A 14,277-nucleotide genomic window follows, 5' to 3' on the forward strand; every position below is an offset into this window, starting at 1 on the left:
TGCATTCTCAAATTCCTGGTATTTTTCACTTTTAAAGGGCCTTTGAATTAATAATACAATTATCAGATGAGCCTATTCTCTGAGTTCACTGTTTAAAGTGAAAGAGACGTGGAGAGATCGAGTACATTGTTCTCGCGAGATACGAGAGTGGAGCATTAACTGATGCTTCTCAGCTGTCACTTTGTTTAGATCAAGGCAAATAGCTAGCTACAAATGAGCTGATTAGCTAGCCAGCTATGTATACAGCAATAAACAGAAGAAGTTTGGGACAATTGGTAAGTAAAACGCCAGTGTTGACAAATGCAGCAATTTCTTCTACCGTTTCAGATTGCCACCAACGTCTAGTTGGCGAGTCTGACTGAGGTCAGTTGAGGACATGTAATGTCGACAACATGCTTTCACTCTAATTTGCAACTGCACTGTTAGCTAGATACATTCTATCTAATTACGGTTAACATGTTTCAGAGTAGAGCATGAAACTAATCCAAATTCTGGCAACATAACTAACTACAGTACAGTGTGTCACCTGACTTGGGTTAAACTAAACTAGCAAGTGATTTTGTTATCTTGGAGGACAAAAAACACAGTTGCCCTGATATGGTTATTGCCTTCCTTTTGGTGTTAGACAACTGTATTAAACATATTTGAAATTGCCTTTATTCCCTGTCTTGCACAGTGTGTTTTATATTGACCTTTGTACACACTACTGTTTACACCGTTAACTTGATAGAGCCAGTCTGATAATGTGCCTTAAGGCTATGCCAGCTGTCTAGTTTATCATTCAAGGCCAAAATAGTAGTTATTGTCAATCAGAAATGTCTATTCAATGGCCTTAACTAAGTCTTCTTTATAAACCTGAAAAGCAGTTTTAAAATGGAGATTGGTTGTGTTCTCTCCTGCAGCCCTGTCTGGTCCAGAGGTTTCAGAGTACTCTGGTAATAGCAGAGGACAACAACAACCAGCTCACACCCATCACACTGAACGCCATTACTGCTGCCAGCAGGGTGGGAGGAGAGGTCACCTGCCTGGTGGCTGGAACCAACTGTGCCAAGGTAGGACTGTCACTGCGATGCCCCACAGAGGTGGCAAACCCTCCTATCTGGAGAGCTACCAGTGGGTATGCAACTTTTTTAATTTAACCTTTATTTGACCAGGTTGGTCTCATTGAGATTAAACATCTCTTTTGCAAGAGAGACCTGGCCAAATTTTGCTCCAACCCTACCTAATTCAGCTAGGCTAATCATGATTCTGGTGAGTAGAATGGGGTGTTTCAGTAAGGCTGGGGCAAAAGCCTGCACACACCCAGTTCTGCTGGAGGAGGGCTGGCTACTCCTGCCCTAACAGCTGTTCACGGTCACACACATCCATGAAAGTTATGTTTTTAATGTGAAATTTCAAACGTACAGTTGAAGTCGGAAGTTTACATACACTTTGGTTGGAGTCATTAAAACTCGTTTTTCAACCACTCCACAAATTTCTTGTTAACAAACTATAGTTTTGGCAAGTCGGTTAGGACATCTACTTTGTACATGACACAAGTAATTTTTCCAACAATTGTTTACAAACAGATTATTTCACTTATAATTCACTGTATTACAATTCCAGTGGGTCAGACGTTTACATACTCTAAGTTGACTGTGCCTTTAAACAGCTTGGAAAATTCAAGATGAATGATGGCTTTAGAAGTTTCTGATAGGCTAATTTACATAATTTGAGTCAATTGGAGGTGTACCTGTGGATGTATTTCAAGGCCTACCTTCAAACCTTCAAACAAAGTGTAGACCTCCACAAGTCTGGTTCATCCTTGGGAGTAATTTCCAAACGCCTGAAGGTACCACGTTCATCTGTACAAACAATAGTGCGCAAGTATAAACACCATGGGACCACGCAGCCGTCAAACCACTCAGGAAGGAGACGCATTCTGTCTCCTAGAGATGAACGTACTTTACATTTGACATTTTAGTCATTTAGCAGACACTCTTATCCAGAGCGACTTACAGTTAGTGAGTGCATAAATTTTTTCATACTGGCCCCCCGTGGGAAACGAACCCACAACCCTGGCGTTGCAAGCGCCATGCTCTACCAACTGAGCTACAGATGAATGTACTTTGGTGTGAAAAGTGCAAATCAATCCCAGACCACCATGAAAGGACCTTGTGAAGATGTTGGAGGAAACAGGAACAAAAGTATCTATATCCACAGTAAAACGAGTCCTATATCGACATAACCTGAATGGCCGCTCAGCAAGGAAGAAGCCACTGCTCCAAAACCACCATAAAAAAGCCAGACTACGGTTTGCAACTGCACATGGGGTCAAAGATCGTACTTTCTGGAGAAATGTCCTCTGGTCTGATGAAACAAAAATAGAACTGTTTGGCCATAATGACCATCGTTATGTTTGGATGATAAAGGGGGAGCTTGCCAGCCGAAGAACACCATCCCAACCGTGAAGCACGGGGGTGGCAGCATCATGCTGTGGGGGTGCTTTGCTGCAGGAGGGACTGGTGCACTTCACAAAATAGATGGCATCATGAGAAAGGAAAATTATGTGGATATATTGAAGCAACATCAAGACATCAGTCAGGAAGTTAAAGCTTGGTCGCAAATGGGTCTTCCAAATGGACAATGACCCCAAGCATACTTCCAAAGTTGTGGCAAAATGGCTTAAGGACAACAAAGTCAAGGTATTGGAGTGGCCATCACAAAGCCCTGACCTCAATCCTATAGAAAATGTGTGGGCAGAAATGAAAAAGCGTGTGCGAGCAAGGAGGCCTACAAACCTGACTCAGTTACACCAGCTCTGTCAGGAGGAATGGGCCAAAATTCACCCAACTTATTGTGGGAAGCTTGTGGAAGGCTACCCGAAAAGTTTGACCAAAGTACATTTTTTTAAAGGCAATGCTACCAAATACTAATTGAGTGTATGTAAACTTCTGACCCACTTGGAATGTGATGAAATAAATAAAAGCTGAAATAAATAATTCTCTCTACTATTATTCTGACATTTCACATTCTTAAAATAAAGTGGTGATCCTAACTGGCCTTAGACAGGGAATTCTTACTAGGATTAAATGTCAGGAATTGTGAAAAACTGAGTTTAAATGTATTTGGCTAAGGTGTATGTAAACTTCTGACTTCAACTGTACGTATGTCACCCTTGTGCAGTACAATGTAGCTTTTTCATGATATACAGCTGGCTGATATGATTAACTGTTTATTTCTGTTGGATTCCTTCTTTAACAGGTTGCAGACCAGATCAGTAAAGTCCAGGGGGTCAAGAAGATTCTAGTGGCTCAGCATGACTGCTACAAAGGACTGTTACCAGGTGATTTTGGAAGGATGAAAGTCCCTTCATTCTGGGATGGGATATTTTTGTGGATATGCTTAGTCCAAATATAGATGCCTGAGATGTATATTTACAGTTTAGATGATGTACTGTTGGAATGATGGAATGGAATGGTACTTCCCTTTGGTGTAAAAATGTACTCTAAACCCGGGACTCTTTTCTCTATACAGAGGAATTGACTCCTTTTGATTCTTGCTACCCAGAAACAGTTCAACTTCACACACATCTGTGCAGGAGCTTCTGCTTTTGGGAAGGTGAGTTACTGACTGTCACATGTCTGCATTTGCAGCGCATAGCCTTTCCCCCCATATTATTAATAGCCATATAATGATAAAGTCCTTCCTTAAGTTTATTTTGTTACGTATCCAGACATGCATGAATTATAGCTCATTTTATCGTCATAGCCACGTCTAGTTTATCTGGTTTAGCATTTTTAAACATTATGCTTTAATGCTTCTGAAAGTTTTTTTCCTTCCAATTTCACCCAGTAAGTGTAGTACTACCCCTCAATTACTACCCCAGTAATCTGTCATTCTGCAATAGAACTGTCAACTTGCTGATCTAATGGTATTTCTATTGAATTAGGATGCATTAAACAATATCTTATGTATTGTAATCCAACTCATATTGACTGAGGCTGGGTTGTCTGGTCTCGATTTCCCTGAGTAGATGAATGTGTTTCAGATGATGCATCCTAATACTGTCTGGTGTTTGATTTAATTTATTTTACTAAAAACATAATCAGCGATCATTTGTCAAAGATGACTTTGAATTCCATTGTCCATCCTTGGGCTAAACTTCACACATTTTGTATTTGAGTCTCAGTAGCCCAAGCTAGTTTTATCCAACTCACAGAGGGCAGTTTGTATTGTCATGGTACCATAGCAACATTGACGTCATCTACTATAAACTGTTTCATTAGGGACAAATTATTTGTAATAGTTTCAAATTCGTCTTTATTGTACCAAACTTTGCCAAGTCCTTAAAACGTTGACAAACATTTCCATTTTAAAACACTCCCCATCACTTCTCTGTGTCCTGAGAGATCCACAGGGTGATATGGTTGAATTAAAGAATATCATCTGAATGCTGTGTTATGCTCTACAGAATCTCCTTCCCAGAGTGTCAGCCAAGCTGGATGTTGCAACTCTGTCTGACATCACAGAGGTCAAATCTCAAGACACTTTCGTAAGAACAATATATGCTGGTGAGATTCCTGTTGTAATATATTTTATAATTAACAACTATTCCATTGAGGTATTTTGTAAGCACACTGTAATTATTATGCATTACAACATAGTCGCTTATCACTGCAGGCCTGGTCATAGCACTACCCATAATGCATACGTAAGCAGCAGAATAAATGATTGGATAGGTTTCAGTATTGGTGTACTGCTCTGCTAATGGGCTGGGGTCAGGGGGTAAATGGAGATGATTGTTCTATATTCATTAGTAAAGTGATGAGGCTATAGTAGTTCATGTTGTTGTTGTTTCTGACCTCTTAATGACTACAGAGATCCACCATAGTCATCCCAGCTGTCAGTCTGAAAGCCTAAAAACCTCCCTGAAGAAGAAGATGCTCAGATCATATTTTGATTGGGCCCATTATAATCATAAAATATAAATAGGTCTGATTAAAATTATCCACTTAAACTTTGGCAAGAGCCTGACTGTTCCTGGTTGGAAATTCAGTGGGGGGGAGGGGAGGTTTAACATCTTTGCTGCTGCATTTTTGACATAGACAAAGGTCTCACACTTGGATGTTTTGGAGTTCTTATTTGGCCCATTGCCTCTGTTGTCAGACAGTCCAATTAGTAATTTACAATGCATATGCCAGGAACCGCCCTAGCTCCATACAATGCAAGTTCTTACAATGGAAATAATTACAATGCAAGTCTGTTCTTTCATGTTTTTAATTATTACTGTGAACATTTGTCATTGTATTTTATAGAATTGCCTGAATTGCATCACATGTAAAACAGACAATGGCATTTGTCAGAGAATAACCAACAATGTAAAAGCTTTATTAAATCACCAAATTCTTCTAAATACTTTTTCATACTGAGTCTTTTTTGCTTTAAGGATGTATCTCAATATAAGCCAAGCAAACACATTGTGTGTGGTGTTACTGCATGTGTTGTCTTTGCTACAGATAATGCCCTGGCCACAGTGAAGTGCAGTGAGAAAGTCAAGGTGTTCACAGTGAGGGGGACTTCCTTTGAACCTGCTGCTGTGGAGGGAGGCAGTGCTGTTACTGAACAGGGTACAGGACTTTCCCATTACACTGTTGACAGCAGCACCACTCAGTAACCTTTCTCTGTCTCTCATTAAAACCGATATTCATATTTTCAATTCTTGATTATGGCTCGCGAGCAGCATATTCAGACGCTAGTGTAAATAATATTTTGCACATTTAATTTGTCTGCGTTTGAGATATATTCTTAGTTATGTCTGTCCGTTCTGTAGCAGTTGCCTCACCCTCTCCTGCAGGGATGTCAGAATGGCTTGAGCAGAGCCTGACCAAGAGCAATCGACCAGAGCTCACTAGTGCCAAAGTGGTGGTGTCCGGAGGTAAGGGCTTAGCTTTACACTGTATGACTGCTTCAGCCAATGTGTCATTCACATTCCCTGGCCTCTCATTCTGTTAGGTCATTGTGACCAAGCACTTGATTTCTTTGTCCCATTAGGACGAGGGCTGAAGAGCGGTGAGAACTTCAAACTGCTGTACGACCTCGCTGACAAAATGGGTGCTGCAGGTAAAAATAACGATGTGTGTCTACATCAGAGTGAAGGAGAGGGAGAGAGAGAATGTTTTTGAAAGTGAGTGGGTGAAAATATGTTTGAGAGTGTCTGTGTGAAGGACAGTGGAAAGAGTGTGTGAGTGTGCACTTCATGTGGTCAGTTGCCTGTGTGTAACTGCGTGGTATGATCATGTGTATTCATAACCTGCTGTATGTTGTGAATGCAGTGGGGGCTTCCAGAGCTGCTGTGGATGCTGGCTACGTCCCCAATGACATGCAGGTCGGCCAGACTGGCAAGATTGTAGCGCCTGTAAGTTATAAACCACCCCCATTTCTTGTCTCTGTTATTTCACTGTGTCACAGCAGAAACCAACGTACAATATTTCTTAGTAAGCAACCTGACAAGAAAATAATATAATCAAATGTTTAAAATAAATACAAATAACTTTAAGAAATTGTAGATTACATTTAAGTTTTTCTCATGAAATGTTCTGTAAAATTACATTTTAATTTAGGTATTTTGGATAAAAAATGTAATTCTGTTCGGTCTTTTTGAATGACTTAAATGTAACTGTATGTGCACTTTTGCTGACCTTCATTAGCCTACAGTGACATATTCTCTCGATCTTGATGTTCCAAAGATGGCCTATCTGTCTCTTAAATTCAATTGTGTGTACAGTGTGTTAGTTAGGAGATGTGTGTGGATTAGTGCATGTGTGTCTGTGTTCCAAGACATTGCGGCAGTTGTGTATATTTTGGCAAAGCCAACAAGCCACAAGACAGACCCCTCACAGCAAAGGGAATACGCCTTATTGGAGTTGCCAACAACCGGATGTTCCGGTTTTCAGGGATACAGCTATTTTCAACCAAGCTTCCTTTTCCGCTGAAAACCGGATGTGGGAACTGCACTCAGGCGTTTCTCTTATGCCTGCTACGTTAGGTTAAAGGGAATTAACATCCTAACACAGGCAAACACACACACACTCTTGTGTTATCCAACACAATACAAACAAAATCACAGAATGTTTGACAATGCTCTGTATTGAACATTATTTAATTATTTGAAATTGAAAAAGCTTAAAAAGGCTAAATAGGTCATTTGGCTTGCGACAGGGATATCCCAGCTGTCATCAGCCACACATTACAGCCGCTTCAGACTGCCCTAATGTAGTTAATGGCTGATTTTTAAGGTCCTAAATGATTTACCAGACCCATTAGGGAGGAGACTTAAGTGCTGTGAGTCCACCCTGCCCCCCAAAATGGACAACTCTGCCAATATTGTTGTACACAATGTAAACAGGGAACAATCACAGAAGGCTATGATATGCAACATCCTAAACCAGCAACCATTCATTGCTTGTGTATTGCAATGAATAGACATTCAAAACAAATCAGGTGAAATGAAATATAATTTATGTAACCAAATGTAATAATATACTATTTACAGTAATATTATATGTATATACTTACAGTTATAGGTATATTTCCTAAACAGTAAGCAGTGTATGGTACATCTACTAAGTCTACCTCCTAAGTCTATCTCCATAATTCCATGACAGGCCTTCAGAAACGCTCCGACCCCCCCACAAAAATCACATCTTTCCTCATGGTAGTCTGAGAGGGGAACCATGTTGTGGATTTATAATTCATAATTCTTCAGAGTCAATGCAGTATTCACATGATAATTAGGATACATTTTTTATTGCTGCCTGCGGGCATTTCTGCATTGTTGGCTTCAGGAACCTGGGCCATTATGACCTTATTAGTGTAACTGTCAGTCGCCTGTTTTAGTTTACAAATGCATTGTCGTGTATTTTATTATGAACTGCACTCATCAAGATAAAACTTATTAGTGGCTTTTACAAGACGCCGTGTCACTTAAATGAGGAGAGCAACACCTCCGCTTGACTCAATGTGCCTGTCAAAACAACGCTGGCAAAATTAGTAACGTTTTCAATTACTGTATTCTTGTTAATTACTTATAAAGACTAAGTATTTTACTTGAAATGGGATACAATAACAATTTGATTAAAATGATGAAATACAATTGTTTCAGGTTTTTTTATAAGGAACAAATCATTAAAGATGTATAATATATGTTATTGTTAAGTTGAGAGCACTGTGTAGGCATTGGTGGTTTCAGAATGATACAGCTTGATATAGTATTTTACTCATGTTTTTAGAGGACTAAAATAATGAATACTTACTGTTCTTTTTGATTTCAAGTGACAACTTTAATCATTTTCTCATTAACTTCACAGGCTTTGTCAGATGTAGGCCTACGGTACAAATATAACAAAATAAAGACTTTATAATGAGACCACTTTTACCCTATTTTCATATGCTTTTCAGAGCATTGAATATCATAGATTCTTCTGTCAAACCAGTTACATGACTCAGTCCTGAGATACCACCAAGCCAATCTACAGTATTTAGTATCGTTAGCCAACCTGTTGTCTTTTATTGTCTGTTTGCACACACCAGCATCCTGTGATCACCTGGTTGATTAACTCAACTGTGTCACAATCTGGCTGCGTGTACAGGAGCTTGTGTTCTCACACCTGAGGGGAGCTGTGCTGTGTGAACCACTGGGTTTCAGCATCACTTTGGGGTATTTTATTAACAGGCCAGCGGGTGCACCGAGTCCCTACCCTGCTGCCGCGGCTCACAGCAGCTGTGGGGAGACCAAACACCAGGCAGGCAGGCAGGCAGGCGGACAGACAGGCAGACAGGAAGAAGAGGAGGGAAAAACTGGCCAAGCTTGGCAAATCAACTGGCCAAGCTTGACAAATCGTCTGGCCATTCGCCTCTCTCCCTCCTCTCCCTACATATACTTTAAAAACATCCAGAGCTAAATGACCCCCCAAGTATAGCAGTTTGTAGTGGAAAACTTTCAAAAAGCTGTTTATACCCAGCTGGGGACCTACTGGAGGCTAACGGGGAGAAGCTTTTCTATTTTTGATTTTCTCTCTCTTCCATTCTGGAGTGGAAAAAGGCCTCTGGTTTGACACTGCCTTTCATACTGTATTATCCGGCCTGGCTTTTAACTCTGGGAGAACTGTGTTCACAAATTGATGCTCTGTTCCTCTGGGGCTGCAGCTGAAACATTAAATCGTACTGAAATATTAATATGTGAGTGCATTTAGCTGAAAGCAATTGATGTGCTGCTCCCTGGAGAATGGATGGTAATGTTTCAGCCAGGGGCCCAGGCCCCCACACTCTGGCTGGCAGACACCCTAAAGGACCACACTCTGGTCAGGACCATTGAGATGTATGGTCAGGACCATTGAGATGTATGGTCAGGAATTGGCTGCCTACCGGGTCAGAGTATGGTGGAAAGTGTTCCGGGGGATTGGGGATCAGTTTGTGGTTCTGGTGGTGGTCACTAATGGTCACAGCAACTTGGTTCACCAGACTACTGGTTAGGAAAGCCTATCTCGTAAGGCTGTGGTCATAGGGATTCTCTAATGGCCATGCTGTGTATGTATATTTGCAAACACGCATCATCTTCTCATTTTAAGTTGTTGAAAAGTAATGGTTAAATCAATAATCTTACATATCATGTTGTGGCCAAACCTTTTAATTCATTTGGTTGAGACTGCTTTTTTATTTTTCAGAATGAATTTTTTGGTTCTCCCTACAATAAACACTGTATCAGTTTATTGAAACTTGAAAGTTGATTTTATTTTATTTAAAAAAATATTAATACGTATTTGGTTTGTCTATGCAGTATTATTGCAATAATATATATATTTTTTATATTACATTATCATATACTGACTGGCCACTTAATGTTGTTTTTTTATTTCCAGGAACTCTACATCGCAGTGGGCATCTCTGGAGCTATTCAGCACCTGGCTGGGATGAAGGACAGCAAGGTACAGCACACCACATCACAGACATCAAACAAAGCAGTCTAAATAAGCTAGTGGTATTATTGTGGTATAGGTGTGTTATTACTTGTGGTAATACTTCTCATTTAAACAAATGTAAATAGATTTGTTCTACCGATTTCAAAAAAATGATTTGAGGATGCAAGATATTCTGAATATATATATATATATATATATATATATATATATATATATATATATAATTTTCTTCAGATTTCTAGGACTCCAAACCAAATATAGGATATGTTTTATACAGGAAGATGTTTTTGAAAATGTAACAATGTTTCTCTGAAGAGTCTGTTTGTTGTGCTTTTTACAACATTTTTTTTAGCTGATTCTTGCTGTCACAAGTCATGCATAAGTACATATAGTTATGGGGCTTGTGCGTCTGATTGCTAAATCAACTTTGGTGTCAATTATTTTATTCAATTCTTCTGAGCTCTCTGTGATGTAGCGCCTTGTCACCAGGAGAATGATATGTCTCACCCTCGTTTATGACGATTTACTGTAGCTAAGCTTATTCTGCCGCCTTTTATGGAATATGCATTAGTGATGGATTAACAAGTAAATATATACATACAGTAAAACAATGGGGATACTGATTAAATTTGATATTGATTTAAAAGAAAGTTTGTATTAATGTAAAAACATATTAATTCATTTGAAATTATTTACAACTCTTTGAAACTGAATAAAGTCTTTTTTTCTTCTTCTTCAAAGTAGTCAATCATTTGATATCTTCAAGTTATCTGAAAGTATAAAGATCACACATTCCAATAATGGGTCCAGTTAACACTGTTACTGTGTAGGCTGATTTGAAAAAGCAAAAATGGGTGTCATACAACTGCACCAATTTACCTAAATAATACTATTACAACAATTTGCTCCTTGAGAATCTGTCTATCTATGAGGAGGATTTGAATGAACTTGGTCAAAGTGCTTTTTCTTCTTTGTATTCCTGTTTTTTCGCTGTAGTTGACCCACTTTTACAACAAGTGGAGGGCAGAGTACCTCTGTCCCTGGAAGATAACTGTTTATGTAAATGCAAAATGTAAAAAAAAATATTCTGTGGCCATGACAACAGTCTCCTGAGTGGATTTCTTCCACCAATGCGAGCTATCTGCTCCGGGATCCCATGCACTTAAGAAGTATGTTTTAAAAGGGAACCTGAAGAAGCTTTTTAAAGAATGATGTATAATTTATTTGTGTTTTCTCTCTCTTGCTTCAGAGCTTCTTAAGAGGAGTGTGTCTTGTGTGGGATGTGTTCTGAATATGTCAGACCACACTATTATGTACTATTATGCAGCCATAGTCCCATATCTATTTGTTTTGTATGAGATTTACTCTGCTTCTACGTATATCCAGCCGCTTGATGTCACTGAGCTGTTTTCAAAATCAGTTTCATCCACTTTAAAAAACACACATTCATAAGTGACATCACTTAAGTGCAGCTAATTTGGGTTTCTATGCTTTCTGCTTTAACAAGCTATGCAATATGTCATGAAAGCATCCTGTGTGTGTATATAACATGAGAGAGTAGTAAGTGATGGTAATACAACTTTATTGTATTTTATTCTTCTTTTTTTAAACTTCATTTCGATTCTCATCATAGTGACTGATATTGTCCTAATGCCGGATGCTGACTCACTGCTTTAGGATGTGGATCAACGGTTTACAAATCATTTATGATTTAAGTGTTTGTGGTTTAGCCTCCATTAAAATTATGAGGCAATCCATATCACTTTGCATTTTCATTCAGAGGACAGGTTAGTACATGTACTGAGACTAACTCTGTGACACATGTTTTTGTGTTGTATTTCTAGATAATCGTTGCCATCAACAAAGATCCAGAGGCACCTATTTTCCAGGTAGCTGACTACAGTTTGGTGGAGGATCTCTTCAAGGTAAGTTTGTCAATGATGACACAATTAGATATTGAAATCGTAATATTAAATGTATGAAATTAATCCCTATATGGAGGTAGATATTTAGTCATGCCATCATTACAGATCCCTGTCACACCCTGTCCATCTCTCCTTTAAGAGTCATTCTTCTAGTACCCTCAGGAGGATTTATAATAGGTTTATTAATACTATGTGTATTTATGTTATATCATATTAATAATATGGATCTTATTCTGCCAAAAGTGGCTACCTGGTTTCCTGATAAAAGCAAACATAGGTTTTGACTGAATGAGGTCCTTAATTAGCTATAAATTAGTATACCATAGCGAAACACATTTGAAAAGCGCAAGAAAGAGGTCATATCTCAGATTTCCTCATCAGTTAATGATGCTCTAATAAGACAAATCAACGACTGATTGTGTAATGTTAATGCATTTAAACTAAGTGACTCCCTCTGAGCCGTTATTAAAAGATTTCAATTATTAAGGGAAGTGTCTAATGGTCACTGTTAATTCACCCTTCTTCTTCTCTGATTGTGACATTGAGGCACTTCCTGGTTCACTAGAGACCTCCCGCAAGCCATTTCCTGTCTGATTAGAGGCCCAGGCTGTCAGAGTTAGACACTCATTAAAAGTATTCCTGTGTAATAATGTCGTTGTAAAAGCATTTTGTGACAACTGCTTATGTACAAGGGGCTCTATAAATTAGTTTGATTGATAACATGAATTGAATAGTTAGGTTTATCATTATAAATCATTAAAGGGCACCTTTCATTTGCCGTTCAGTCTTAAACAAGGGGGATTCATTAGTTTGGTGGTGCAGGCATCTATTTGACCTGTTTAAAGGCAATGACATTGTCTGGTTTTCCCTCTCATACATTTGAATATTATTCAGTCGTTTAATCTCAGAAAACAAAACTTCTACAGAGACCATGTGCTTTACTCAGTTGTGCCTTATTCAGTTACAATCCATTAACTAGGTTTCTGGGATAAGCCTAAAATAACACTCTGAGTGAAATCATGTTTAAAGGAATATGTAGTTGAGTTCTTTCTCTCTCCGACTGTAAACATTTCTCTGAGTGCCTGAATCCAGACATGGTAAATCAGTTATTGGGATTGATAGAATAGGAACCATTTTGAACTGTATATTATTCCACCTAATGAAAAAGATGTATTGAATTATTGAACTCCTGAATTTATCAGTGGATAGTTCATGAGGGGATCTCCTGTTTAGAGAGTAACTTCCACTCCTCAACCTTAACAGGAACTAATAACACCTGATAGTTAAACTAAGGGGACTGCCTGGTGTTGGCTTTCACATTGATTCTGTGTTGCTCTTCACCTATTCACTCCTAATTGACATGCTCAGGTAACTTTGGCAGGGCTCAACACCACAGGGTTCCAGGCAGCACTTCTCCCCTCTAGTTTAGGCATAAAGACAGCGGTGGCTGATCCAGATACAGCGCCCAAGCTTTGGCACACACTTCAAGAGGGACCCTTTGTGAGAAGTGAAAGCCTAGTGGCTTTTTCCATTTTGTTTGGCTGTAGCTCATCATTTATTAACCGGTGCCGTGGCGTGTGATCGGCCGGTGTAGGTGACTAGGTGTTTTAGTTAGTAATATTCTGCTGAAGTGATGGGTAGGAAGAAATAATAAAACAGGCTGGTCCAGAACTGTGACCCTGTGACAATGGTTATCATCTTACCTGTGTTTACGTACGCTCTTATTTCAGATAACAGTCAAAGATAATGGATGTGTCTTTTGTCGTTGTTGCCAATTAAACTGTCAGGGGTATGCGTTTTCAAGGTGAGACCTGTTTGTAAAACCAAAACTGAAACACTATTTGTTTGTACTTGTAGGCTGTTCCTGAGATGACTGCAGCGTTGAAGAAGTGATCCAACCAAGATCCTATAATACTCAAAAATCTGAAGATGAAACAATAACCTCCTTATAAGCTGCCAGTTTTAACTACCCAAATGAAAATCCTGGCTTAAACTGCATTTCATGCTTCTGGTGCATTTTGAAATAGGTGCTTAACATTTCAAGATGTAATACATCTTTGATTGTGATATATTTTTAATTAATAATAAAGTTAGTACATATGCTACAATGTCTCACAACTTGTTCCTTTAAATTAGTTGTTTTGATTTGAAATATGATCAATTGGATGTTTGGGCTTTCCTTTTTGGAAAGCTACAGTATCAGGATAATACAGTGTTATATATCACGGTGGATAATGGCACAGTTCTGAAGTAAAAAGAAAATCAAAGTGTTTCAAAATGTTGTATAGTTTCTGAATGAACACTGAAGTGCTCAATTACACTATATCAAAGGATATCTCATTAAGAATGCAAATATATTTGTTAAGACACATGCACACATCAAACGTTTCTTC

General features: G+C 38.8%; 1 pseudogene across 1 annotated transcript; it reads left to right on the forward strand.

Annotated features, from left to right (window-relative positions):
• Positions 1-192: 192 nt before the first annotated feature.
• LOC311119263 (electron transfer flavoprotein subunit alpha, mitochondrial-like) lies at positions 193-13,967 on the forward strand (annotated as a pseudogene). The gene is made up of 12 exons (XR_014615748.1): positions 193-275; positions 903-1,052; positions 3,244-3,325; positions 3,517-3,600; positions 4,454-4,553; positions 5,499-5,609; positions 5,816-5,917; positions 6,034-6,102; positions 6,315-6,397; positions 9,900-9,965; positions 11,804-11,884; positions 13,742-13,967. The product of XR_014615748.1 is annotated as an electron transfer flavoprotein subunit alpha, mitochondrial-like (transcript).
• The last annotated feature ends 310 nt before the right edge of the window (positions 13,968-14,277 follow it).

This window comes from Coregonus lavaretus (genome assembly GCF_964263955.1).
Source record: "Coregonus lavaretus genome assembly, contig: HAP1_SCAFFOLD_3840, whole genome shotgun sequence".
NCBI lineage: Eukaryota > Metazoa > Chordata > Actinopteri > Salmoniformes > Salmonidae > Coregonus > Coregonus lavaretus.